Source organism: Leuresthes tenuis, unplaced genomic scaffold (genome assembly GCF_036924035.1).
Source record: "Leuresthes tenuis unplaced genomic scaffold, fLeuTen1.0.hap1 SCAF_1, whole genome shotgun sequence".
Lineage (NCBI taxonomy): Eukaryota > Metazoa > Chordata > Actinopteri > Atheriniformes > Atherinopsidae > Leuresthes > Leuresthes tenuis.
In genome coordinates this window covers 2,509,190-2,533,661 of record NW_027325355.1, presented here as the reverse complement: position 1 = coordinate 2,533,661, position 24,472 = coordinate 2,509,190, and the positions used below count along the sequence as shown (strand labels likewise).

At 46.4% G+C, this 24,472-nt stretch overlaps 50 pseudogenes; all 50 read right to left on the bottom strand.

Annotated features, from left to right (window-relative positions):
* Positions 1 to 45: 45 nt before the first annotated feature.
* On the bottom strand, positions 46 to 164 carry LOC140296092 (5S ribosomal RNA; annotated as a pseudogene).
* Positions 165 to 433: 269 nt separating this feature from the next.
* Positions 434 to 552, bottom strand: LOC140290310 (5S ribosomal RNA; annotated as a pseudogene).
* A 269-nt stretch (positions 553 to 821) lies between these two features.
* On the bottom strand, positions 822 to 940 carry LOC140297057 (5S ribosomal RNA; annotated as a pseudogene).
* A 269-nt stretch (positions 941 to 1,209) lies between these two features.
* LOC140295656 (5S ribosomal RNA) lies at positions 1,210 to 1,328 on the bottom strand (annotated as a pseudogene).
* A 269-nt stretch (positions 1,329 to 1,597) lies between these two features.
* Positions 1,598 to 1,716, bottom strand: LOC140301113 (5S ribosomal RNA; annotated as a pseudogene).
* A 269-nt stretch (positions 1,717 to 1,985) lies between these two features.
* LOC140295037 (5S ribosomal RNA) lies at positions 1,986 to 2,104 on the bottom strand (annotated as a pseudogene).
* A 272-nt stretch (positions 2,105 to 2,376) lies between these two features.
* Positions 2,377 to 2,495, bottom strand: LOC140282178 (5S ribosomal RNA; annotated as a pseudogene).
* A 397-nt stretch (positions 2,496 to 2,892) lies between these two features.
* On the bottom strand, positions 2,893 to 3,011 carry LOC140292959 (5S ribosomal RNA; annotated as a pseudogene).
* A 269-nt stretch (positions 3,012 to 3,280) lies between these two features.
* On the bottom strand, positions 3,281 to 3,399 carry LOC140311964 (5S ribosomal RNA; annotated as a pseudogene).
* Positions 3,400 to 3,671: 272 nt separating this feature from the next.
* Positions 3,672 to 3,790, bottom strand: LOC140265665 (5S ribosomal RNA; annotated as a pseudogene).
* Positions 3,791 to 4,059: 269 nt separating this feature from the next.
* On the bottom strand, positions 4,060 to 4,178 carry LOC140290443 (5S ribosomal RNA; annotated as a pseudogene).
* Positions 4,179 to 4,575: 397 nt separating this feature from the next.
* On the bottom strand, positions 4,576 to 4,694 carry LOC140292958 (5S ribosomal RNA; annotated as a pseudogene).
* A 657-nt stretch (positions 4,695 to 5,351) lies between these two features.
* Positions 5,352 to 5,470, bottom strand: LOC140289974 (5S ribosomal RNA; annotated as a pseudogene).
* A 272-nt stretch (positions 5,471 to 5,742) lies between these two features.
* Positions 5,743 to 5,861, bottom strand: LOC140292167 (5S ribosomal RNA; annotated as a pseudogene).
* Positions 5,862 to 6,130: 269 nt separating this feature from the next.
* Positions 6,131 to 6,249, bottom strand: LOC140294743 (5S ribosomal RNA; annotated as a pseudogene).
* Positions 6,250 to 6,518: 269 nt separating this feature from the next.
* LOC140290442 (5S ribosomal RNA) lies at positions 6,519 to 6,637 on the bottom strand (annotated as a pseudogene).
* A 237-nt stretch (positions 6,638 to 6,874) lies between these two features.
* LOC140291674 (5S ribosomal RNA) lies at positions 6,875 to 6,993 on the bottom strand (annotated as a pseudogene).
* Positions 6,994 to 7,640: 647 nt separating this feature from the next.
* LOC140282794 (5S ribosomal RNA) lies at positions 7,641 to 7,759 on the bottom strand (annotated as a pseudogene).
* A 269-nt stretch (positions 7,760 to 8,028) lies between these two features.
* LOC140311958 (5S ribosomal RNA) lies at positions 8,029 to 8,147 on the bottom strand (annotated as a pseudogene).
* Positions 8,148 to 8,416: 269 nt separating this feature from the next.
* On the bottom strand, positions 8,417 to 8,535 carry LOC140288387 (5S ribosomal RNA; annotated as a pseudogene).
* Positions 8,536 to 8,804: 269 nt separating this feature from the next.
* On the bottom strand, positions 8,805 to 8,923 carry LOC140289972 (5S ribosomal RNA; annotated as a pseudogene).
* Positions 8,924 to 9,192: 269 nt separating this feature from the next.
* On the bottom strand, positions 9,193 to 9,311 carry LOC140289971 (5S ribosomal RNA; annotated as a pseudogene).
* Positions 9,312 to 9,548: 237 nt separating this feature from the next.
* LOC140291673 (5S ribosomal RNA) lies at positions 9,549 to 9,667 on the bottom strand (annotated as a pseudogene).
* Positions 9,668 to 9,936: 269 nt separating this feature from the next.
* Positions 9,937 to 10,054, bottom strand: LOC140296170 (5S ribosomal RNA; annotated as a pseudogene).
* Positions 10,055 to 11,099: 1,045 nt separating this feature from the next.
* Positions 11,100 to 11,218, bottom strand: LOC140317713 (5S ribosomal RNA; annotated as a pseudogene).
* Positions 11,219 to 11,487: 269 nt separating this feature from the next.
* Positions 11,488 to 11,606, bottom strand: LOC140288496 (5S ribosomal RNA; annotated as a pseudogene).
* Positions 11,607 to 11,875: 269 nt separating this feature from the next.
* Positions 11,876 to 11,994, bottom strand: LOC140274770 (5S ribosomal RNA; annotated as a pseudogene).
* Positions 11,995 to 12,263: 269 nt separating this feature from the next.
* On the bottom strand, positions 12,264 to 12,382 carry LOC140291281 (5S ribosomal RNA; annotated as a pseudogene).
* A 647-nt stretch (positions 12,383 to 13,029) lies between these two features.
* LOC140265654 (5S ribosomal RNA) lies at positions 13,030 to 13,148 on the bottom strand (annotated as a pseudogene).
* A 269-nt stretch (positions 13,149 to 13,417) lies between these two features.
* Positions 13,418 to 13,536, bottom strand: LOC140290441 (5S ribosomal RNA; annotated as a pseudogene).
* A 1,423-nt stretch (positions 13,537 to 14,959) lies between these two features.
* On the bottom strand, positions 14,960 to 15,078 carry LOC140294714 (5S ribosomal RNA; annotated as a pseudogene).
* A 269-nt stretch (positions 15,079 to 15,347) lies between these two features.
* LOC140293740 (5S ribosomal RNA) lies at positions 15,348 to 15,466 on the bottom strand (annotated as a pseudogene).
* A 269-nt stretch (positions 15,467 to 15,735) lies between these two features.
* LOC140300609 (5S ribosomal RNA) lies at positions 15,736 to 15,854 on the bottom strand (annotated as a pseudogene).
* A 647-nt stretch (positions 15,855 to 16,501) lies between these two features.
* Positions 16,502 to 16,620, bottom strand: LOC140265643 (5S ribosomal RNA; annotated as a pseudogene).
* A 269-nt stretch (positions 16,621 to 16,889) lies between these two features.
* Positions 16,890 to 17,008, bottom strand: LOC140274764 (5S ribosomal RNA; annotated as a pseudogene).
* A 269-nt stretch (positions 17,009 to 17,277) lies between these two features.
* On the bottom strand, positions 17,278 to 17,396 carry LOC140293542 (5S ribosomal RNA; annotated as a pseudogene).
* Positions 17,397 to 18,043: 647 nt separating this feature from the next.
* On the bottom strand, positions 18,044 to 18,162 carry LOC140265632 (5S ribosomal RNA; annotated as a pseudogene).
* A 269-nt stretch (positions 18,163 to 18,431) lies between these two features.
* Positions 18,432 to 18,550, bottom strand: LOC140290439 (5S ribosomal RNA; annotated as a pseudogene).
* A 647-nt stretch (positions 18,551 to 19,197) lies between these two features.
* On the bottom strand, positions 19,198 to 19,316 carry LOC140265621 (5S ribosomal RNA; annotated as a pseudogene).
* Positions 19,317 to 19,585: 269 nt separating this feature from the next.
* On the bottom strand, positions 19,586 to 19,704 carry LOC140290438 (5S ribosomal RNA; annotated as a pseudogene).
* A 647-nt stretch (positions 19,705 to 20,351) lies between these two features.
* Positions 20,352 to 20,470, bottom strand: LOC140265610 (5S ribosomal RNA; annotated as a pseudogene).
* A 269-nt stretch (positions 20,471 to 20,739) lies between these two features.
* Positions 20,740 to 20,858, bottom strand: LOC140274759 (5S ribosomal RNA; annotated as a pseudogene).
* A 269-nt stretch (positions 20,859 to 21,127) lies between these two features.
* Positions 21,128 to 21,246, bottom strand: LOC140289970 (5S ribosomal RNA; annotated as a pseudogene).
* A 272-nt stretch (positions 21,247 to 21,518) lies between these two features.
* LOC140290257 (5S ribosomal RNA) lies at positions 21,519 to 21,637 on the bottom strand (annotated as a pseudogene).
* Positions 21,638 to 21,906: 269 nt separating this feature from the next.
* Positions 21,907 to 22,025, bottom strand: LOC140290437 (5S ribosomal RNA; annotated as a pseudogene).
* Positions 22,026 to 22,672: 647 nt separating this feature from the next.
* On the bottom strand, positions 22,673 to 22,791 carry LOC140265599 (5S ribosomal RNA; annotated as a pseudogene).
* A 269-nt stretch (positions 22,792 to 23,060) lies between these two features.
* On the bottom strand, positions 23,061 to 23,179 carry LOC140274754 (5S ribosomal RNA; annotated as a pseudogene).
* A 269-nt stretch (positions 23,180 to 23,448) lies between these two features.
* On the bottom strand, positions 23,449 to 23,567 carry LOC140289969 (5S ribosomal RNA; annotated as a pseudogene).
* A 272-nt stretch (positions 23,568 to 23,839) lies between these two features.
* Positions 23,840 to 23,958, bottom strand: LOC140290256 (5S ribosomal RNA; annotated as a pseudogene).
* Positions 23,959 to 24,227: 269 nt separating this feature from the next.
* Positions 24,228 to 24,346, bottom strand: LOC140289216 (5S ribosomal RNA; annotated as a pseudogene).
* Between the last annotated feature and the right edge of the window lie 126 nt (positions 24,347 to 24,472).

Genomic DNA, 24,472 nt, shown 5'->3' with positions numbered 1-24,472 from the left:
AGACGTTGCAACAAAAGACATGCAGGTGGTAGAGAGAAGAGAAAAAGCTTACAGCACCTCCTATTCCCAAGAGGTCTTCCATCCAAGTACAAACCAGGCCCAACTGTGCTTGGCTTCCGAGATCAGACGAGGTCGGGCATGTTCAGGGTTGTGTGGCCGTAAGCAACAATGTCTCTGACAAATGTGCATTATATAGGTACTGGAATCATACGGTTCTTCTATGCAACCAGATAATTGCCGAGAAAGGCTGATGTGTAGCGGGTAAATCATCTTCTCTGATGTGATCATTCTCTGCAACTGAAACTGAGACTCTCAGATCACTTCGTGTCTGCCAACAAAGCAGCAGAAGCTGAAGATGACCAACTTCCTCATGTGTCACAGGGTGATCAGACGTTGCAACAAAAGACATGCAGGTGGTAGAGAGAAGAGAAAAAGCTTACAGCACCTGGTATTCCCAAGCGGTCTCCCATCAAAGTACTAACCAGGCTCAACCCTCCTTGGCTTCCGAGATCAGACGAGGTTGGACATATTCAGGGTGGTTTGGCCGTAAGCAACAATCTCTGTGACAAATGCGCATTATATAGGTAATCAAATCATATGGTTCCTCTATGTAACCAGATATTTGCAGAGAAAGGCTGATATGTAGCGGGCATATCTTGTTCCCTGACGTGATAATTCTCTCCAGCTGAAAATGAGACTCTCAGATCACTTCGTGTCTGCCAACAAAGCAGCAGCAGCTGAAGATGACCAACTTCCTCATGTGTCACAGGGTGATCAGACATTGCAACAAAAGACATGCAGGTGGTTGAGAGAAGAGAAAAAGCTTAAAGCACCTGGTATTCCCAAGAGGTCTTCCATCCAAGTACAAACCAGGCCCAACTGTGCTTGGCTTCCGAGATCAGACGAGGAAGGGGATGTTCAGGGTGGTGTGGCCGTAAGCAACAATATCTCTGAAAAATGTGCATTATATAGGTACTGGAATCATACGGTTCCTCTATGCAACCAGATAATTGCAGAGAAAGGCTGATGTGTAGTGGGCACATCTTGTTCCCTGACGTGATCATTCTCTTCAGCTGAAACTGAGACTCTCAGATCACTTTGTGTTTGCCAACAAAGCAGCCGCAGCTGAAGATGACCAAATACCTCATGTGTCACAGGGTGATCAGACGTTGCAACAAAAGACATGTAGGTTGTAGAGAGAAGAGAAAACGCTTACAGCACCTGGTATTCCCAAGCAGTCTCCCATTAAAGTACTAACCAGGCCCAACCCTCCTCGGCTTCCGAGATCAGACGAGGTCAGGCTTATTCAGGGTGGTGTGGCCGTAAGGAACAATTTCTGTGACAAATGTGCATTATATAGGTACTGGAATCATACACTTCCTCTATGAAACCAGATAATTGCCGAGAAAGGCTGACTTGTAGTGGGCACATATTCTTCCCTGATGTGATTATTCTCTGCAGCTGAAACTGAGACTCTCAGATCACTCTGTGTCTGCCAACAAAGCAGCAGCAGCTGAAGATGACCAACTTCCTCATGTGTCACAGGGTGATCAGACGTTGCAAAAAAAGACATGCAGGTGGTAGAGAGAAGAGAAAAAGCTTACAGCACCTGGTATTTTCAAGCGGTCTCCCACCCAAGTACTAACCAGGCCCAACTCTGCTTGGCTTCCGAGATCAGACGAGGTCAGGCATATTCAGGGTGGTGTGGCCGTAAGCAACAATGTCTGTGACAAATGTGCATTATATAAGTACAGGAATCATACGGTTCCTCTATGTAACCAGATAATTGCTGAGAAAGGCTGATGTGTAGTGGGCACATCTTCTTCCCTGACGTGATTATTCTCTTCAGCTGAAACTGAGACTCTCAGATCACTTCGTGTCTTCCAACAAAGCAGCAACAGCTGAAGATGACCAACTTCCTCATGTGTCACAGGGTGATCAGACGTTGCAACAAAACACATGCAGGTGGTAGAGAGAAGAGAAAAAGCTTACAGCACCTGGTACTCCCAAGCTGTCTCCCATCCAAGTACTAACCAGGTACAACCCTGCTTGGCGTCCGAGATCAGACGAGGTCAGGCTTCTTCAGGGTGGTGTGGCCGTAAGCAACAATGTCTCTGACAAATGTGCATTATATAGGTACTGGAATCATACGGTTCCTCTATGCAACCAGATAATTGCCGAGAAAGGCTGATGTGTAGCGGGCAAATAATCTTCTCTGATGTGATCATTCTCTGCAACTGAAACTGAGACTCTCAGATCACTTCGTGTCTGCCAACAAAGCAGCAGCAGCTGCTGAAGATGACCAACTTCCTCATGTGTCATAGGGTGATCAGACGTTGCAACAAAAGACATGCAGGTGGTAGAGAGAAGAGAAAAAGCTTAAAGCACCTGGTATTCCCAAGAGGTCTTCCATCCAAGTACTAACTAGGCCCAACCCTCCTTGGCTTCCGAGATCAGACGAGGTCGGGCATGTTCAGGGTGGTGTGGCCGTAAGCAACAATGTCTCTGACAAATGTGCATTATATAGGTACTGGAATCATACGGTTCCTCTATGCAACCAGATCATTTCCGAGAAAGGCTGATGTGTAGTGGGCACATCTTCTTCCCTGACGTGATTATTCTCTGCAGCTGAAACTGAGACTCTCAGATCACTTCGTGTCTGCCAACTACGGTTCCTCTATGCAACCAGATAATTGCCGAGAAAGGCTGATGTGTAGCGGGCAAATCATCTTCTCTGATGTGATCATTCTCTGCAACTGAAACTGAGACTCTCAGATCACTTCGTGTCAGCCAACAAAGCAGCAGCAGCTGAAGATGACCAACTTCCTCATGTGTCACAGGGTGATCAGACGTTGCAACAAAAGACATGCAGGTGGTAGAGAGAAGAGAAAAAGCTTACAGCACCTGGTATTCCCAAGCTGTCTCCCATCCAAGTACTAAGGAGGCTCAACCCTGCTTGGCTTCCGAGATCAGACGAGGTCGGGCATGTTCAGGGTGGTGTGGCCGTAAGCAACAATGTGTCTGACAAATGTGCATTATATAAGTACAGGAATCATACGGTTCCTCTATGTAACCAGATAATTGCTGAGAAAGGCTGATCTGTAGTGGGCACATCTTCTTCCCTGAAGTGATTATTCTCTTTAGCTGAAACTGAGACTCTCAGATCACTTCGTGTCTTCCAACAAAGCAGCAGCAGCTGAAGATGGCCAACTTCCTCATGTGTCACAGGGTGATCAGACGTTGCAACAAAAGACATGCAGGTGGTAGAGAGAAGAGAAAAAGCTTAAGGCACCTGGTATTCCCAAGCGGTCTCCCATTCAAGTACTAACCAGGCCCAACCCTGCTTGGCTTCCGAGATCAGACGAGGTTGGGCTTATTCAGGGTGGTGTGGCCGTAAGCAACAACATCGGTGACAAATGTGCATTATATAGGTACTGGAATCATACGGTTCCTCTATGCAACCAGATAATTGCCGAGAAAGGCTGATGTGTAGCGGGCAAATAATCTTCTTCCCTGACGTGATAATTTTCTCCAGCTGAACATGAGACTCTCAGATCACTTCGTGTCTGCCAACAAAGCAGCAGAAGCTGAAGATGACCAACTTCCTCATGTGTCACAGGGTGATCAGACGTTGCAACAAAAGACATGCAGGTGGTAGAGAGAAGAGAAAAAGCTTAAGGTACCTGGTATTCCCAAGCGGTCTCCCATTCAAGTACTAACCAGGCCCAACCGTGCTTGGCTTCCGAGATCAGACGAGGTCGGGCTTATTCAGGGTGGTGTGGCCGTAAGCAACAATATCGGTGACAAATGTGCATTATATAGGTACTGGAATCATACACTTCCTCTGTATAACCAGATAATTGCCGAAAAAGGCTGACTTGTAGTGGGTTCATCTTCCTCCTTGATGTGATTATTCTCTGGAGCTGAAACTGAGACTCTCAGATCACCTCGTGTCTATCAACAAAGCAGCAGCAGCTGAAGATGACCAACTTCTTCACGTGTCACAGGGTGATCAGACGTTGCAACAAAAGACATGCAGGTGGTAGAGAGAAGAGAAAAAGCTTACAGCACCTGGTATTCCCAAGCTGTCTCCCATCCAAGTACTAACCAGGTACAACCCTGCTTGGCGTCCGAGATCAGACGAGGTCGGGCTTATTCAGGGTGGTGTGGCCGTAAGCAACAACGTCTCTGACAAATGTGCATTATATAGGTACTGGAATCATACGGTTCCTCTATGTAACCAGATAATTGCTGAGAAAGGCTGATGTGTAGTGGGCACATCTTCTTCCCTGACGTGATTATTCTCTGCAGCTGAAACTGAGACTCTCAGATCACTTCGTGTCTGCCAACTACGGTTCCTCTATGCAACCAGATAATTGCCGAGAAAGGCTGATGTGTAGCGGGCAAATCATCTTCTCTGATGTGATCATTCTCTGCAACTTAAACTGAGACTCTCAGATCACTTCGTGTCAGCCAACAAAGCAGCCGCAGCTGAAGATGACCAACTTCCTCATGTGTCACAGGGTGATCAGACGTTGCAACAAAAGACATGCAGGTGGTAGAGAGAAGAGAAAAAGCTTACAGCACCTGGTATTCCCAAGCTGTCTCCCATCCAAGTACTAAGGAGGCTCAACCCTGCTTGGCTTCCGAGATCAGACGAGGTCGGGCATGTTCAGGGTGGTGTGGCCGTAAGCAACAATGTGTCTGACAAATGTGCATTATATAAGTACAGGAATCATACGGTTCCTCTATGTAACCAGATAATTGCTGAGAAAGGCTGATCTGTAGTGGGCACATCTTCTTCTCTGATGTGATTATTCTCTCCAGCTGAAACTGAGACTCTCAGATTACCTCATGTCTGCCAACAAAGCAGCAGGAGCTGAAGATGACCAACTTCCTCATGTGTCACAGGGTGATCAGACGTTGCAACAAAAGACATGCAGGTGGTCAAGAGAAGACAAAAAGCTTACAGCACCTGGTAATCCCAAGCAGTCTCCCATCTAAGTACTAACCAGGCCCAACCCTACTTGGCTTCCGAGATAAGACAAGGTGGGGCTTATTCAGGGTGGTGTGGCGGTAAGCAAATATATTTGTTACAAATGTGAATTATATAGGTACTGGAATCATACACTTCCTCTATGAAACCAGATAATTGCCGAGAAAGGCTGATGTGTAGTGGGCATATCATCTTCTCTGATGTGATCATTCTCTTCAGCTGAAACTGAGACTCTCAGATCACTTCGTGTCTGCCAACAAAGCAGCAGCAGCTGAAGATGACCAACTTCCTCATGTGTCACAGGGTGATCAGACGTTGCAACAAAAGACATGCAGGTGGTAGAGAGAAGAGAAAAAGCTTACAGCACCTGGTATTCCCAAGCTGTCTCCTATCCAAGTACTAACCAGGTACAACCCTGCTTGGCGTCCGAGATCAGACGAGGTCGGGCTTATTCAGGGTGGTGTGGCCGTAAGCAACAATGTCTCTGACAAATGTGCATTATATAGGTACTGGAATCATACGGTTCCTCTATGCAACCAGATAATTGCCGAGAAAGGCTGATGTGTAGCGGGCAAATCATCTTCTTCCCTGACGTGATAATTTTCTCCAGCTGAACATGAGACTCTCAGATCACTTCGTGTCTGCCAACAAAGCAGCAGAAGCTGAAGATGACCAACTTCCTCATGTGTCACAGGGTGATCAGACGTTGCAACAAAAGACATGCAGGTGGTAGAGAGAAGAGAAAAAGCTTACAGCACCTGGTATTCCCAAGCTGACTCCTATCCAAGTACTAACCAGGTACAACCCTGCTTGGCGTCCGAGATCAGACGAGGTCGGGCTTATTCAGGGTGGTGTGGCCGTAAGCAACAATGTCTCTGACAAATGTGCATTATATAGGTACTGGAATCATACGGTTCCTCTATGCAACCAGATAATTGCCGAGAAAGGCTGATGTGTAGCGGACAAATCATCTTCTCTGATGTGATCATTCTCTGCAACTGAAACTGAGACTCTCAGATCACCTCGTGTCTATCAACAAAGCAGCAGCAGCTGAAGATGACCAACTTCTTCACGTGTCACAGGGTGATCAGACGTTGCAACAAAAGACATGCAGGTGGTAGAGAGAAGAGAAAAAGCTTACAGCACCTGGTATTCCCAAGCTGTCTCCTATCCAAGTACTAACCAGGTACAACCCTGCTTGGCGTCGGAGATCAGACGAGGTCGGGCTTATTCAGGGTGGTGTGGCCGTAAGCAACAATGTCTCTGACAAATGTGCATTATATAGGTACTGGAATCATACGGTTCCTCTATGCAACCAGATAATTGCCGAGAAAGGCTGATGTGTAGCGGGCAAATCATCTTCTCTGATGTGATCATTATCTGCAACTGAAACTGAGACTCTCAGATCACTTCGTGTCAGCCAACAAAGCAGCAGCAGCTGAAGATGACCAACTTCTTCACGTGTCACAGGGTGATCAGACGTTGCAACAAAAGACATGCAGGTGGTAGAGAGAAGAGAAAAAGCTTACAGCACCTGGTATTCCCAAGCTGTCTCCCATCCAAGTACTAACCAGGTACAACCCTGCTTGGCGTCCGAGATCAGACGAGGTCGGGCTTATTCAGGGTGGTGTGGCCGTAAGCAAAAATGTCTCTGACAAATGTGCATTATATAGGTACTGGAATCATACGGTTCCTCTATGCAACCAGATAATCATCTTCTCTGATGTGATCATTATCTGCAACTGAAACTGAGACTCTCAGATCACTTCGTGTCAGCCAACAAAGCAGCAGCAGCTGAAGATGACCAACTTCCTCATGTGTCACAGGGTGATCAGAAGTTGCAACAAAAGACATGCAGGTGGTAGAGAGAAGAGAAGAAGCTTACAGCACCTGGTATTCCCAAGCAGTCTCCCATCCAAGTACTAAGGAGGCCCAACCCTGCTTGGCTTCCGAGATCAGACGAGGTTGGGCTTATTCAGGGTGGTGTGGCCGTAAGCAACAATATCGGTGACAAATGTGCATTATATAGGTACTGGAATCATACACTTCCTCTGTATAACCAGATAATTGCCGAAAAAGGCTGACTTATAGTGGGTTCATCTTCCTCCTTGATGTGATTATTCTCTGGAGCTGAAACTGAGACTCTCAGATCACCTCGTGTCTATCAACAAAGCAGCAGCAGCTGAAGATGACCAGCTTCTTCACGTGTCACAGGGTGATCAGACGTTGCAACAAAAGACATGTAGGTTGTAGAGAGAAGAGAAAACGCTTACAGCACCTGGTATTCCCAAGCAGTCTCCCATTAAAGTACTAACCAGGCCCAACCCTCCTCGGCTTCCGAGGTCAGGCTTATTCAGGGTGGTGTGGCCGTAAGGAACAATTTCTGTGACACATGTGCATTATATAGGTACTGGAATCATACACTTCCTCTATGAAACCAGATAATTGCCGAGAAAGGCTGACTTGTAGTGGGCACATATTCTTCCCTGATGTGATTATTCTCTGCAACTGAAACTGAGACTCTCAGATCACTCTGTGTCTGCCAACAAAGCAGCAGCAGCTGAAGATGACCAACTTCCTCATGTGTCACAGGGTGATCAGACGTTGCAAAAAAAGACATGCAGGTGGTAGAGAGAAGAGAAAAAGCTTACAGCACCTGGTATTTTCAAGCGGTCTCCCACCAAAGTACTAACCAGGCCCAACTCTTCTTGGCTTCCGAGATCAGACGAGGTCAGGCATATTGAGGGTGGTGTGGCCGTAAGCAACAATGTGTCTGACAAATGTGCATTATATAAGTACAGGAATCATACGGTTCCTCTATGTAACCAGATAATTGCTGAGAAAGGCTGATCTGTAGTGGGCACATCTTCTTCCCTGAAGTGATTATTCTCTTTAGCTGAAACTGAGACTCTCAGATCACTTCGTGTCTTCCAACAAAGCAGCAGCAGCTGAAGATGGCCAACTTCCTCATGTGTCACAGGGTGATCAGACGTTGCAACAAAAGACATGCAGGTGGTAGAGAGAAGAGAAAAAGCTTAAGGCACCTGGTATTCCCAAGCGGTCTCCCATTCAAGTACTAACCAGGCCCAACCCTGCTTGGCTTCCGAGATCAGACGAGGTTGGGCTTATTCAGGGTGGTGTGGCCGTAAGCAACAATATCGGTGACAAATGTGCATTATATAGGTACTGGAATCATACACTTCCTCTGTATAACCAGATAATTGCCGAAAAAGGCTGACTTGTAGTGGATTCATCTTCCTCCTTGATGTGATTATTCTCTGGAGCTGAAACTGAGACTCTCAGATCACCTCGTGTCTATCAACAAAGCAGCAGCAGCTGAAGATGACCAACTTCTTCACGTGTCACAGGGTGATCAGACGTTGCAACAAAAGACATGCAGGTGGTAGAGAGAAGAGAAAAAGCTTACAGCACCTGGTATTCCCAAGCTGACTCCAATCCAAGTACTAACCAGGTACAACCCTGCTTGGCGTCCGAGATCAGACGAGGTCGGGCTTATTCAGGGTGGTGTGGCCGTAAGCAACAATGTCTCTGACAAATGTGCATTATATAGGTACTGGAATCATACGGTTCCTCTATGCAACCAGATAATTGCCGAGAAAGGCTGATGTGTAGCGGACAAATCATCTTCTCTGATGTGATCATTCTCTGCAACTGAAACTGAGACTCTCAGATCACCTCGTGTCTATCAACAAAGCAGCAGCAGCTGAAGATGACCAACTTCTTCACGTGTCACAGGGTGATCAGACGTTGCAACAAAAGACATGCAGGTGGTAGAGAGAAGAGAAAAAGCTTACAGCACCTGGTATTCCCAAGCTGTCTCCTATCCAAGTACTAACCAGGTACAACCCTGCTTGGCGTCCGAGATCAGACGAGGTCGGGCTTATTCAGGGTGGTGTGGCCGTAAGCAACAATGTCTCTGACAAATGTGCATTATATAGGTACTGGAATCATACGGTTCCTCTATGCAACCAGATAATTGCCGAGAAAGGCTGATGTGTAGCGGACAAATCATCTTCTCTGATGTGATCATTCTCTGCAACTGAAACTGAGACTCTCAGATCACCTCGTGTCTATCAACAAAGCAGCAGCAGCTGAAGATGACCAACTTCTTCACGTGTCACAGGGTGATCAGACGTTGCAACAAAAGACATGCAGGTGGTAGAGAGAAGAGAAAAAGCTTACAGCACCTGGTATTCCCAAGCTGTCTCCTATCCAAGTACTAACCAGGTACAACCCTGCTTGGCGTCCGAGATCAGACGAGGTCGGGCTTATTCAGGGTGGTGTGGCCGTAAGCAACAATGTCTCTGACAAATGTGCATTATATAGGTACTGGAATCATACGGTTCCTCTATGGAACCAGATAATCATCTTCTCTGATGTGATCATTATCTGCAACTGAAACTGAGACTCTCAGATCACTTCGTGTCAGCCAACAAAGCAGCAGCAGCTGAAGATGACCAACTTCCTCATGTGTCACAGGGTGATCAGAAGTTGCAACAAAAGACATGCAGGTGGTAGAGAGAAGAGAAGAAGCTTACAGCACCTGGTATTCCCAAGCAGTCTCCCATCCAAGTACTAAGGAGGCCCAACCCTGCTTGGCTTCCGAGATCAGACGAGGTTGGGCTTATTCAGGGTGGTGTGGCCGTAAGCAACAATATCGGTGACAAATGTGCATTATATAGGTACTGGAATCATACACTTCCTCTGTATAACCAGATAATTGCCGAAAAAGGCTGACTTATAGTGGGTTCATCTTCCTCCTTGATGTGATTATTCTCTGGAGCTGAAACTGAGACTCTCAGATCACCTCGTGTCTATCAACAAAGCAGCAGCAGCTGAAGATGACCAGCTTCTTCACGTGTCACAGGGTGATCAGACGTTGCAACAAAAGACATGCAGGTGGTAGAGAGAAGAGAAAAAGCTTACAGCACCTGGTATTCCCAAGCAGTCTCCCATCAAATACTAAGCAGGCCTAAACCTGCTTGGCTTCCGAGATCAGACGAGGTCGGGCTTATTCAGGGTGGTGTGGCCGTAAGCGACAATGTCTGTGACAAATGTGCATTATATAGGTACTGGAATCATACGGTTCCTCTATGCAACCAAATAATTGCAGAGAAAAGCTGACTTGTAGTGGGCACATCTTCTTCTCTGATGTGATTATTCTCTCCAGCTGAAACTGAGACTCTCAGATTACCTCATGTCTGCCAACAAAGCAGCAGGAGCTGAAGATGACCAACTTCCTCATGTGTCACAGGGTGATCAGACGTTGCAACAAAAGACATGCAGGTGGTCGAGAGAAGACAAAAAGCTTACAGCACCTGGTAATCCCAAGCAGACTCCCATCTAAGTACTAACCAGGCCCAACCCTACTTGGCTTCCGAGATAAGACAAGGTGGGGCTTATTCAGGGTGGTGTGGCGGTAAGCAAATATATTTGTTACAAATGTGAATTATATAGGTACTGGAATCATACACTTCCTCTATGAAACCAGATAATTGCCGAGAAAGGCTGATGTGTAGTGGGGATATCATCTTCTCTGATGTGATCATTCTCTTCAGCTGAAACTGAGACTCTTAGATCACTTCGTGTCTGCCAACAAAGCAGCAGCAGCTGAAGATGACCAACTTCCTCATGTGTCACAGGGTGATCAGACGTTGCAACAAAACACATGCTGGTGGTAGAGAGAAGAGAAACAGCTTACAGCACCTGGTATTCCCAAGCAGTCTCCCATTGAAGTACAAACCAGACCCAACCCTGCTTGGCTTCCGAGATAAGACAAGGTGGGGCTTATTCAGGGTGGTGTGGCGGTAAGCGACAATATCTGTTACAAATGTGAATTATATAGGTACTGGAATCATACACTTGCTCTATGAAACCAGATAATTGCCGAGAAAGGCTGATGTGTAGTGGGCATATCATCTTCTCTGATGTGATCATTCTCTTCAGCTGAAACTGAGACTCTCAGATCACTTCGTGTCTGCCAACAAAGCAGCAGCTGCTGAAGATGACCAACTTCCTCATGTGTCACAGGGTGATCAGACGTTGCAACAAAAGACATGCAGGTTGTAGAGAGAAGAGAAAACGCTTACAGCACCTGGTATTCCCAAGCAGTCTCCCATTCAAGTACTAACCAGGACCAACCCTGCTTGGCTTCTGAGATCAGACGAGGTCGGGCATGTTCAGGGTGGTGTGGCCGTAAGCAGCAATGTATCTGACAAATGTGCATTATATAGGCACTGGAATCATACGGTTCCTCTATGCAACCAGATAATTGCCGAGAAAGGCTGATGTGTAGCGGGTGTATCATCTTCTCTGATGTGATCATTCTCTTCAGCTGAAACTGAGACTCTCAGATCACTTCGTGTCTGCCAACAAAGCAGCAGCTGCTGAAGATGACCAACTTCCTCATGTGTCACAGGGTGATCAGACGTTGCAACAAAAGACATGCAGGTTGTAGAGAGAAGAGAAAACGCTTACAGCACCTGGTATTCCCAAGCAGTCTCCCATTAAAGTACTAACCAGGCCCAACCCTCCTTGGCTTCCGAGATCAGACGAGGTCGGGCTTATTCAGGGTGGTGTGGCCGTAAGGAACAATTTCTGTGACAAATGTGCATTATATAGGTACTGGAATCATACACTTCCTCTATGTAACCAGATAATTGCAGAGAAAGGCTGACTTGTTATGGAAACATCTTCTTCCCTGATGTGATTATTCTCTGCAGCTGAAACTGAGACTCTCAGATCACTTCGTGTCTGCCAACAAAGCAGCAGAAAATGAAGATGACCAACTTCCTCATGTGTCACAGGGTGATCAGACGTTGCAACAAAAGACATGCAGGTGGTAGAGAGAAGAGAAAAAGCTTAAGGCACCTGGTATTCCCAAGCAGTCTCCCATTCAAGTACTAACCAGGCCCAACCCTGCTTGGCTTCCGAGATCAGACGAGGTTGGGCTTATTCAGGGTGGTGTGGCCATAAGCAACAATATTGGTGAAAAATGTGCATTATATAGGTACTGGAATCATACACTTCCTCTGTATAACCAGATAATTGCCGAAAAAGGCTGACTTGTAGTGGGTTCATCTTCCTCCTTGATGTGATTATTCTCTGCAGCTGAAACTGAGACTCTCAGATCACCTCGTGTCTATCAACAAAGCAGCAGCAGCTGAAGATGACTAACTTCTTCACGTGTCACAGGGTGATCAGACGTTGCAACAAAAGACATGCGTGTGGTAGAGAGAAGAGAAAAAGCTTACAGCGCCTGGTATTCCCAAGCTGTGTCCCATCCAAGTACTAACCAGGTACAACCCTGCTTGGCGTCCGAGATCAGATGAGGTCGGGCTTATTCAGGGTGGTGTGGCCGTAAGCAACAATGTCTCTGACAAATGTGCATTATATAGGTACTGGAATCATACGGTTCCTCTATGCAACCAGATAATTGCCGAGAAAGGCTGATGTGTAGCGGGCAAATCATCTTCTCTGATGTGATCATTCTCTGCAACTTAAACTGAGACTCTCAGATCACTTCGTGTCAGCCAACAAAGCAGCAGCAGCTGAAGATGACCAACTTCCTCATGTGTCACAGGGTGATCAGACGTTGCAACAAAAGACATGCAGGTGGTAGAGAGAAGAGAAAAAGCTTACAGCACCTGGTATTCCCAAGCAGTCTCCCATCCAAGTACTAAGGAGGCTCAACCCTGCTTGGCTTACGAGATCAGGCATGTTCAGGGTGGTGTGGCCGTAAGCAACAATGTGTCTGACAAATGTGCATTATATAAGTACAGGAATCATACGGTTCCTCTATGTAACCAGATAATTGCTGAGAAAGGCTGATCTGTAGTGGGCACATCTTCTTCCCTGACGTGATAATTTTCTCCAGCTGAACATGAGACTCTCAGATCACTTCGTGTCTGCCAACAAAGCAGCAGAAGCTGAAGATGACCATCTTCCTCATGTGTCACAGGGTGATCAGACGTTGCAACAAAAGACATGCAGGTGGTAGAGAGAAGAGAAAAAGCTTAAGGTACCTGGTATTCCCAAGCGGTCTCCCATTCAAGTACTAACCAGGCCCAACCGTGCTTGGCTTCCGAGATCAGACGAGGTCGGGCTTATTCAGGGTGGTGTGGCCGTAAGCAAAAATATCGGTGACAATTGTGCATTATATAGGTACTGGAATCATACACTTCCTCTGTATAACCAGATAATTGCCGAAAAAGGCTGACTTGTAGTGGGTTCATCTTCCTCCTTGATGTGATTATTCTCTGCAGCTGAAACTGAGACTCTCAGATCACCTCGTGTCTATCAACAAAGCAGCAGCAGCTGAAGATGACTAACTTCTTCACGTGTCACAGGGTGATCAGACGTTGCAACAAAAGACATGCAGGTGGTAGAGAGAAGAGAAAAAGCTTACAGCACCTGGTATTCCCAAGCTGTCTCCCATCCAAGTACTAACCAGGTACAACCCTGCTTGGCGTCCGAGATCAGACGAGGTCGGGCTTATTCAGGGTGGTGTGGCCGTAAGCAACAATGTCTCTGACAAATGTGCATTATATAGGTACTGGAATCATACGGTTCCTCTATGCAACCAGATAATTGCCGAGAAAGGCTGATGTGTAGCGGGCAAATCATCTTCTCTGATGTGATCATTCTCTGCAACTTAAACTGAGACTCTCAGATCACTTCGTGTCAGCCAACAAAGCAGCAGCAGCTGAAGATGACCAACTTCCTCATGTGTCACAGGGTGATCAGACGTTGCAACAAAAGACATGCAGGTGGTAGAGAGAAGAGAAAAAGCTTACAGCACCTGGTATTCCCAAGCAGTCTCCCATCCAAGTACTAAGGAGGCTCAACCCTGCTTGGCTTACGAGATCAGGCATGTTCAGGGTGGTGTGGCCGTAAGCAACAATGTGTCTGACAAATGTGCATTATATAAGTACAGGAATCATACGGTTCCTCTATGTAACCAGATAATTGCAGAGAAAGGCTGACTTGTTATGGGCACATCTTCTTCCCTGATGTGATTATTCTCTGCAGCTGAAACTGAGACTCTCAGATCACTTCGTGTCTGCCAACAAAGCAGCAGCAGCTGAAGATGACCAACTTCGTCATGTGTCACAGTGTGATCAGACGTTGCAACAAAAGACATGCAGGTGGTCGAGAGAAGACAAAAAGCTTACAGCACCTGGTAATCCCAAGCAGTCTCCCATCTAAGTACTAACCAGGCCCAACCCTACTTGGCTTCCGAGATAAGACAAGGTGGGGCTTATTCAGGGTGGTGTGGCGGTAAGCAAATATATTTGTTACAAATGTGAATTATATAGGTACTGGAATCATACACTTCCTCTATGAAACCAGATAATTGCCGAGAAAGGCTGATGTGTAGTGGGCATATCATCTTCTCTGATGTGATCATTCTCTTCAGCTGAAACTGAGACTCTTAGATCACTTCGTGTCTGCCAACAAAGCAGCAGCAGCTGAAGATGACCAACTTCCTCATGTGTCACAGGGTGATCAGACGTTGCAACAAAACACATGCAGGTGGTAGAGAGAAGAGAAACAGCTTACAGCACCTGGTATTCCCAAGCAGTCTCCCATTGAAGTACAAACCAGACCCAACCCTGCTTGGCTTCCGAGATAAGACAAGGTGGGGCTTATTCAGGGTGGTGTGGCGGTAAGCGACAATATCTGTTACAAATGTGAATTATATAGGTACTGGAATCATACACTTGCTCTATGAAACCAGATAATTGCCGAGAAAGGCTGATGTGTAGTGGGCATATCATCTTCTCTGATGTGATCATTCTCTTCAGCTGAAACTGAGACTCTCAGATCACTTCGTGTCTGCCAACAAAGCAGCAGCTGCTGAAGATGACCAACTTCCTCATGTGTCACAGGGTGATCAGACGTTGCAACAAAAGACATGCAGGTTGTAGAGAGAAGAGAAAACGCTTACAGCACCTGGTATTCCCAAGCAGTCTCCCATTAAAGTACTAACCAGGCCCAACCCTCCTTGGCTTCCAAGATCAGACGAAGTCGGGCTTATTCAGGGTGGTGTGGCCGTAAGGAACAATTTCTGTGACAAATGTGCATTATATAGGTACTGGAATCATACACTTCCTCTATGTAACCAGATAATTGCAGAGAAAGGCTGACTTGTTATGGAAACATCTTCTTCCCTGATGTGATTATTCTCTGCAGCTGAAACTGAGACTCTCAGATCACTTCGTGTCTGCCAACAAAGCAGCAGCAGCTGAAGATGACCAACTTCCTCATGTGTCACAGGGTGATCAGACGTTGCAACAAAAGACATGCAGGTTGTAGAGAGAAGAGAAAACGCTTACAGAACCTGGTATTCCCAAGCAGTCTCCCATTAAAGTACTAACCAGGCCCAACCCTCCTTGGCTTCCGAGATCAGACGAGGTCGGGCTTATTCAGGGTGGTGTGGCCGTAAGGAACAATTTCTGTGACAAATGTGCATTATATAGGTACTGGAATCATACAATTCCTCTATGTAACCAGATAATTGCAGAGAAAGGCTGACTTGTTATGGGCACATCTTCTTCCCTGATGTGATTATTCTCTGCAGCTGAAACTGAGACTCTCAGATCACTTCGTGTCTGCCAACAAAGCAGCAGCAGCTGAAGATGACCAACTTCGTCATGTGTCACAGGGTGATCAGACGTTGCAACAAAAGACATGCAGGTGGTCGAGAGAAGACAAAAAGCTTACAGCTCCTGGTATTCCCAAGCGGTCTCCCATTTAAGTACTAACCAGGCCCAACCCTCCTTGGCTTCCGAGATCAGACGAGGTCGGGCATGTTCAGGGTGGTGTGGCCGTAAGCAACAATGTCTCTGACAAATGTGCATTATATAGGTACAGGAATCATACGGTTCCTCTATGCAACCAGATAATTGCCGAGAAAGGCTGATGTGTAGCGGGCAAATCATCTTCTCTGATGTGATCATTCTCTGCAACTTAAACTGAGACTCTCAGATCACTTCGTGTCAGCCAACAAAGCAGCAGCAGCTGAAGATGACCAACTTCCTCATGTGTCACAGGGTGATCAGACGTTGCAACAAAAGACATGCAGGTGGTAGAGAGAAGAGAAAAAGCTTACAGCACCTGGTATTCCCAAGCAGTCTCCCATCCAAGTACTAAGGAGGCTCAACCCTGCTTGGCTTACGAGATCAGGCATGTTCAGGGTGGTGTGGCCGTAAGCAACAATGTGTCTGACAAATGTGCATTATATAAGTACAGGAATCATACGGTTCCTCTATGTAACCAGATAATTGCTGAGAAAGGCTGATCTGTAGTGGGCACATCTTCTTCCCTGACGTGATAATTTTCTCCAGCTGAACATGAGACTCTCAGATCACTTCGTGTCTGCCAACAAAGCAGCAGAAGCTGAAGATGACCAACTTCCTCATGTGTCACAGGGTGATCAGACGTTGCAACAAAAGACATGCAGGTGGTAGAGAGAAGAGAAAAAGCTTAAGGTACCTGGTATTCCCAAGCGGTCTCCCATTCAAGTACTAACCAGGCCCAACCGTGCTTGGCTTCCGAGATCAGACGAGGTCGGGCTTATTCAGGGTGGTGTGGCCGTAAGCAAAAATATCGGTGACAATTGTGCATTATATAGGTACTGGAATCATACACTTCCTCTGTGTAACCAGATAATTGCCGAAAAAGGCTGACTTGTAGTGGGTTCATCTTCCTCCTTGATGTGATTATTCTCTTCAGCTGAAACTGAGACTCTCAGATCACTTCGTGTCTGCCAACAAAGCAGCAGAAAATGAAGATGACCAACTTCCTCATGTGTCACAGGGTGATCAGACGTTGCAACAAAAGACATGCAGGTGGTAGAGAGAAGAGAAAAAGCTTAAGGCACCTGGTATTCCCAAGCAGTCTCCCATTCAAGTACTAACCAGGCCCAACCCTGCTTGGCTTCCGAGATCAGACGAGGTTGGGCTTATTCAGGGTGGTGTGGCCATAAGCAACAATATTGGTGAAAAATGTGCATTATATAGGTACTGGAATCATACACTTCCTCTGTATAACCAGATAATTGCCGAAAAAGGCTGACTTGTAGTGGGTTCATCTTCCTCCTTGATGTGATTATTCTCTGCAGCTGAAACTGAGACTCTCAGATCACCTCGTGTCTATCAACAAAGCAGCAGCAGCTGAAGATGACTAACTTCTTCACGTGTCACAGGGTGATCAGACGTTGCAACAAAAGACATGCAGGTGGTAGAGAGAAGAGAAAAAGATTACAGCGCCTGGTATTCCCAAGCTGTGTCCCATCCAAGTACTAACCAGGTACAACCCTGCTTGGCGTCCGAGATCAGATGAGGTCGGGCTTATTCAGGGTGGTGTGGCCGTAAGCAACAATGTCTCTGACAAATGTGCATTATATAGGTACTGGAATCATACGGTTCCTCTATGCAACCAGATAATTGCCGAGAAAGGCTGATGTGTAGCGGGCAAATCATCTTCTCTGATGTGATCATTCTCTGCAACTTAAACTGAGACTCTCAGATCACTTCGTGTCAGCCAACAAAGCAGCAGCAGCTGAAGATGACCAACTTCCTCATGTGTCACAGGGTGATCAGACGTTGCAACAAAAGACATGCAGGTGGTAGAGAGAAGAGAAAAAGCTTACAGCACCTGGTATTCCCAAGCAGTCTCCCATCCAAGTACTAAGGAGGCTCAACCCTGCTTGGCTTACGAGATCAGGCATGTTCAGGGTGGTGTGGCCGTAAGCAACAATGTGTCTGACAAATGTGCATTATATAAGTACAGGAATCATACGGTTCCTCTATGTAACCAGATAATTGCTGAGAAAGGCTGATCTGTAGTGGGCACATCTTCTTCCCTGACGTGATAATTTTCTCCAGCTGAACATGAGACTCTCAGATCACTTCGTGTCTGCCAACAAAGCAGCAGAAGCTGAAGATGACCATCTTCCTCATGTGTCACAGGGTGATCAGACGTTGCAACAAAAGACATGCAGGTGGTAGAGAGAAGAGAAAAAGCTTAAGGTACCTGGTATTCCCAAGCGGTCTCCCATTCAAGTACTAACCAGGCCCAACCGTGCTTGGCTTCCGAGATCAGACGAGGTCGGGCTTATTCAGGGTGGTGTGGCCGTAAGCAAAAATATTGGTGACAATTGTGCATTATATAGGTACTGGAATCATACACTTCCTCTGTATAACCAGATAATTGCCGAAAAAGGCTGACTTGTAGTGGGTTCATCTTCCTCCTTGATGTGATTATTCTCTGCAGCTGAAACTGAGACTCTCAGATCACCTCGTGTCTATCAACAAAGCAGCAGCAGCTGAAGATGACTAACTTCTTCACGTGTCACAGGGTGATCAGACGTTGCAACAAAAGACATGCAGGTGGTAGAGAGAAGAGAAAAAGCTTACAGCACCTGGTATTCCCAAGCTGTCTCCCATCCAAGTACTAACCAGGTACAACCCTGCTTGGCGTCCGAGATCAGACGAGGTCGGGCTTATTCAGGGTGGTGTGGCCGTAAGCAACAATGTCTCTGACAAATGTGCATTATATAGGTACTGGAATCATACGGTTCCTCTATGCAACCAGATAATTGCCGAGAAAGGCTGATGTGTAGCGGGCAAATCATCTTCTCTGATGTGATCATTCTCTGCAACTTAAACTGAGACTCTCAGATCACTTCGTGTCAGCCAACAAAGCAGCAGCAGCTGAAGATGACCAACTTCCTCATGTGTCACAGGGTGATCAGACGTTGCAACAAAAGACATGCAGGTGGTAGAGAGAAGAGAAAAAGCTTACAGCACCTGGTATTCCCAAGCAGTCTCCCATCCAAGTACTAAGGAGGCTCAACCCTGCTTGGCTTACGAGATCAGGCATGTTCAGGGTGGTGTGGCCGTAAGCAACAATGTGTCTGACAAATGTGCATTATATAAGTACAGGAATCATACGGTTCCTCTATGTAACCAGATAATTGCTGAGAAAGGCTGATCTGTAGTGGGCACATCTTCTTCCCTGACGTGATAATTTTCTCCAGCTGAACATGAGACTCTCAGATCACTTCGTGTCTGCCAACAAAGCAGCAGAAGCTGAAGATGACCATCTTCCTCATGTGTCACAGGGTGATCAGACGTTGCAACAAAAGACATGCAGGTGGTAGAGAGAAGAGAAAAAGCTTAAGGTACCTGGTATTCCCAAGCGGTCTCCCATTCAAGTACTAACCAGGCCCAACCGTGCTTGGCTTCCGAGATCAGACGAGGTCGGGCTTATTCAGGGTGGTGTGGCCGTAAGCAAAAATATCGGTGACAATTGTGCATTATATAGGTACTGGAATCATACACTTCCTCTGTATAACCAGATAATTGCCGAAAAAGGCTGACTTGTAGTGGGTTCATCTTCCTGCTTGATGTGATTATTCTCTGCAGCTGAAACTGAGACTCTCAGATCACCTCGTGTCTATCAACAAAGCAGCAGCAGCTGAAGATGACTAACTTCTTCACGTGTCACAGGGTGATCAGACGTTGCAACAAAAGACATGCAGGTGGTAGAGAGAAGAGAAAAAGCTTACAGCACCTGGTATTCCCAAGCTGTCTCCCATCCAAGTACTAACCAGGTACAACCCTGCTTGGCGTCCGAGATCAGACGAGGTCGGGCTTATTCAGGGTGGTGTGGCCGTAAGCAACAATGTCTCTGACAAATGTGCATTATATAGGTACTGGAATCATACGGTTCCTCTATGCAACCAGATAATTGCCGAGAAAGGCTGATGTGTAGCGGGCAAATCATCTTCTCTGATGTGATCATTCTCTGCAACTTAAACTGAGACTCTCAGATCACTTCGTGTCAGCCAACAAAGCAGCAGCAGCTGAAGATGACCAACTTCCTCATGTGTCACAGGGTGATCAGACGTTGCAACAAAAGACATGCAGGTGGTAGAGAGAAGAGAAAAAGCTTACAGCACCTGGTATTCCCAAGCAGTCTCCCATCCAAGTACTAAGGAGGCTCAACCCTGCTTGGCTTACGAGATCAGGCATGTTCAGGGTGGTGTGGCCGTAAGCAACAATGTGTCTGACAAATGTGCATTATATAAGTACAGGAATCATACGGTTCCTCTATGTAACCAGATAATTGCTGAGAAAGGCTGATCTGTAGTGGGCACATCTTCTTCCCTGACGTGATAATTTTCTCCAGCTGAACATGAGACTCTCAGATCACTTCGTGTCTGCCAACAAAGCAGCAGAAGCTGAAGATGACCAACTTCCTCATGTGTCACAGGGTGATCAGACGTTGCAACAAAAGACATGCAGGTGGTAGAGAGAAGAGAAAAAGCTTAAGGTACCTGGTATTCCCAAGCGGTCTCCCATTCAAGTACTAACCAGGCCCAACCGTGCTTGGCTTCCGAGATCAGACGAGGTCGGGCTTATTCAGGGTGGTGTGGCCGTAAGCAAAAATATCGGTGACAATTGTGCATTATATAGGTACTGGAATCATACACTTCCTCTGTGTAACCAGATAATTGCCGAAAAAGGCTGACTTGTAGTGGGTTCATCTTCCTCCTTGATGTGATTATTCTCTTCAGCTGAAACTGAGACTCTCAGATCACTTCGTGTCTGCCAACAAAGCAGCAGAAAATGAAGATGACCAACTTCCTCATGTGTCACAGGGTGATCAGACGTTGCAACAAAAGACATGCAGGTGGTAGAGAGAAGAGAAAAAGCTTAAGGCACCTGGTATTCCCAAGCAGTCTCCCATTCAAGTACTAACCAGGCCCAACCCTGCTTGGCTTCCGAGATCAGACGAGGTTGGGCTTATTCAGGGTGGTGTGGCCATAAGCAACAATTTTGGTGACAAATGTGCATTATATAGGTACTGGAATCATACACTTCCTCTGTATAACCAGATAATTGCCGAAAAAGGCTGACTTGTAGTGGGTTCATCTTCCTCCTTGATGTGATTATTCTCTGCAGCTGAAACTGAGACTCTCAGATCACCTCGTGTCTATCAACAAAGCAGCAGCAGCTGAAGATGACTAACTTCTTCACGTGTCACAGGGTGATCAGACGTTGCAACAAAAGACATGCAGGTGGTAGAGAGAAGAGAGAAAGCTTACAGCACCTGGTATTCCCAAGCTGTCTCCTATCCAAGTACTAACCAGGTACAACCCTGCTTGGCGTCCGAGATCAGACGAGGTCGGGCTTATTCAGGGTGGTGTGGCCGTAAGCAACAATGTCTCTGACAAATGTGCATTATATAGGTACTGGAATCATACGGTTCCTCTATGCAACCAGATAATTGCAGAGAAAGGCTGATGTGTAGCGGGCAAATCATCTTCTTCCCTGACGTGATAATTTTCTCCAGCTGAACATGAGACTCTCAGATCACTTCGTGTCTGCCAACAAAGCAGCAGAAGCTGAAGATGACCAACTTCCTCATGTGTCACAGGGTGATCAGACGTTGCAACAAAAGACATGCAGGTGGTAGAGAGAAGAGAAAAAGCTTAAGGTACCTGGTATTCCCAAGCGGTCTCCCATTCAAGTACTAACCAGGCCCAACCGTGCTTGGCTTCTGAGATCAGACGAGGTCGGGCTTATTCAGGGTGGTGTGGCCGTAAGCAACAATATCGGTGACAAATGTGCATTATATAGGTACTGGAATCATACACTTCCTCTGTATAACCAGATAATTGCCGTAAAAGGCTGACTTGTAGTGGATTCATCTTCCTCCTTGATGTGATTATTCTCTGGAGCTGAAACTGAGACTCTCAGATCACCTTGTGTCTATCAACAAAGCAGCAGCAGCTGAAGATGACCAACTTCTTCACGTGTCACAGGGTGATCAGACGTTGCAACAAAAGACATGCAGGTGGTAGAGAGAAGAGAAAAAGCTTACAGCACCTGGTATTCCCAAGCTGTCTCCCATCCAAGTACTAACCAGGTACAACCCTGCTTGGCGTCCGAGATCAGACGAGGTCGGGCTTATTCAGGGTGGTGTGGCCGTAAGCAACAATGTCTCTGACAAATGTGCATTATATAGGTACTGGAATCATACGGTTCCTCTATGCAACCAGATAATTGCCGAGAAAGGCTGATGTGTAGCGGGCAAATCATCTTCTCTGATGTGATCATTCTCTGCAACTTAAACTGAGACTCTCAGATCACTTCGTGTCAGCCAACAAAGCAGCAGCAGCTGAAGATGACCAACTTCCTCATGTGTCACAGGGTGATCAGACGTTGCAACAAAAGACATGCAGGTGGTAGAGAGAAGAGAAAAAGCTTACAGCACCTGGTATTCCCAAGCAGTCTCCCATCCAAGTACTAAGGAGGCTCAACCCTGCTTGGCTTACGAGATCAGGCATGTTCAGGGTGGTGTGGCCGTAAGCAACAATGTGTCTGACAAATGTGCATTATATAAGTACAGGAATCATACGGTTCCTCTATGTAACCAGATAATTGCTGAGAAAGGCTGATCTGTAGTGGGCACATCTTCTTCCCTGACGTGATAATTTTCTCCAGCTGAACATGAGACTCTCAGATCACTTCGTGTCTGCCAACAAAGCAGCAGAAGCTGAAGATGACCAACTTCCTCATGTGTCACAGGGTGATCAGACGTTGCAACAAAAGACATGCAGGTGGTAGAGAGAAGAGAAAAAGCTTAAGGTACCTGGTATTCCCAAGCGGTCTCCCATTCAAGTACTAACCAGGCCCAACCGTGCTTGGCTTCCGAGATCAGACGAGGTCGGGCTTATTCAGGGTGGTGTGGCCGTAAGCAAAAATATCGGTGACAATTGTGCATTATATAGGTACTGGAATCATACACTTCCTCTGTGTAACCAGATAATTGCCGAAAAAGGCTGACTTGTAGTGGGTTCATCTTCCTCCTTGATGTGATTATTCTCTTCAGCTGAAACTGAGACTCTCAGATCACTTCGTGTCTGCCAACAAAGCAGCAGAAAATGAAGATGACCAACTTCCTCATGTGTCACAGGGTGATCAGACGTTGCAACAAAAGACATGCAGGTGGTAGAGAGAAGAGAAAAAGCTTAAGGCACCTGGTATTCCCAAGCAGTCTCCCATTCAAGTACTAACCAGGCCCAACCCTGCTTGGCTTCCGAGATCAGACGAGGTTGGGCTTATTCAGGGTGGTGTGGCCATAAGCAACAATTTTGGTGACAAATGTGCATTATATAGGTACTGGAATCATACACTTCCTCTGTATAACCAGATAATTGCCGAAAAAGGCTGACTTGTAGTGGGTTCATCTTCCTCCTTGATGTGATTATTCTCTGCAGCTGAAACTGAGACTCTCAGATCACCTCGTGTCTATCAACAAAGCAGCAGCAGCTGAAGATGACTAACTTCTTCACGTGTCACAGGGTGATCAGACGTTGCAACAAAAGACATGCAGGTGGTAGAGAGAAGAGAGAAAGCTTACAGCACCTGGTATTCCCAAGCTGTCTCCTATCCAAGTACTAACCAGGTACAACCCTGCTTGGCGTCCGAGATCAGACGAGGTCGGGCTTATTCAGGGTGGTGTGGCCGTAAGCAACAATGTCTCTGACAAATGTGCATTATATAGGTACTGGAATCATACGGTTCCTCTATGCAACCAGATAATTGCAGAGAAAGGCTGATGTGTAGCGGGCAAATCATCTTCTTCCCTGACGTGATAATTTTCTCCAGCTGAACATGAGACTCTCAGATCACTTCGTGTCTGCCAACAAAGCAGCAGAAGCTGAAGATGACCAACTTCCTCATGTGTCACAGGGTGATCAGACGTTGCAACAAAAGACATGCAGGTGGTAGAGAGAAGAGAAAAAGCTTAAGGTACCTGGTATTCCCAAGCGGTCTCCCATTCAAGTACTAACCAGGCCCAACCGTGCTTGGCTTCTGAGATCAGACGAGGTCGGGCTTATTCAGGGTGGTGTGGCCGTAAGCAACAATATCGGTGACAAATGTGCATTATATAGGTACTGGAATCATACACTTCCTCTGTATAACCAGATAATTGCCGTAAAAGGCTGACTTGTAGTGGATTCATCTTCCTCCTTGATGTGATTATTCTCTGGAGCTGAAACTGAGACTCTCAGATCACCTTGTGCCTATCAACAAAGCAGCAGCAGCTGAAGATGACCAACTTCTTCACGTGTCACAGGGTGATCAGACGTTGCAACAAAAGACATGCAGGTGGTAGAGAGAAGAGAAAAAGCTTAAGGTACCTGGTATTCCCAAGCAGTCTCCCATTCAAGTACTAACCAGGCCCAACCCTGCTTGGCTTCCGAGATCAGACGAGGTTGGGCTTATTCAGGGTGGTGTGGCCATAAGCAACAATTTTGGTGACAAATGTGCATTATATAGGTACTGGAATCATACACTTCCTCTGTATAACCAGATAATTGCCGAAAAAGGCTGACTTGTAGTGGGTTCATCTTCCTCCTTGATGTGATTATTC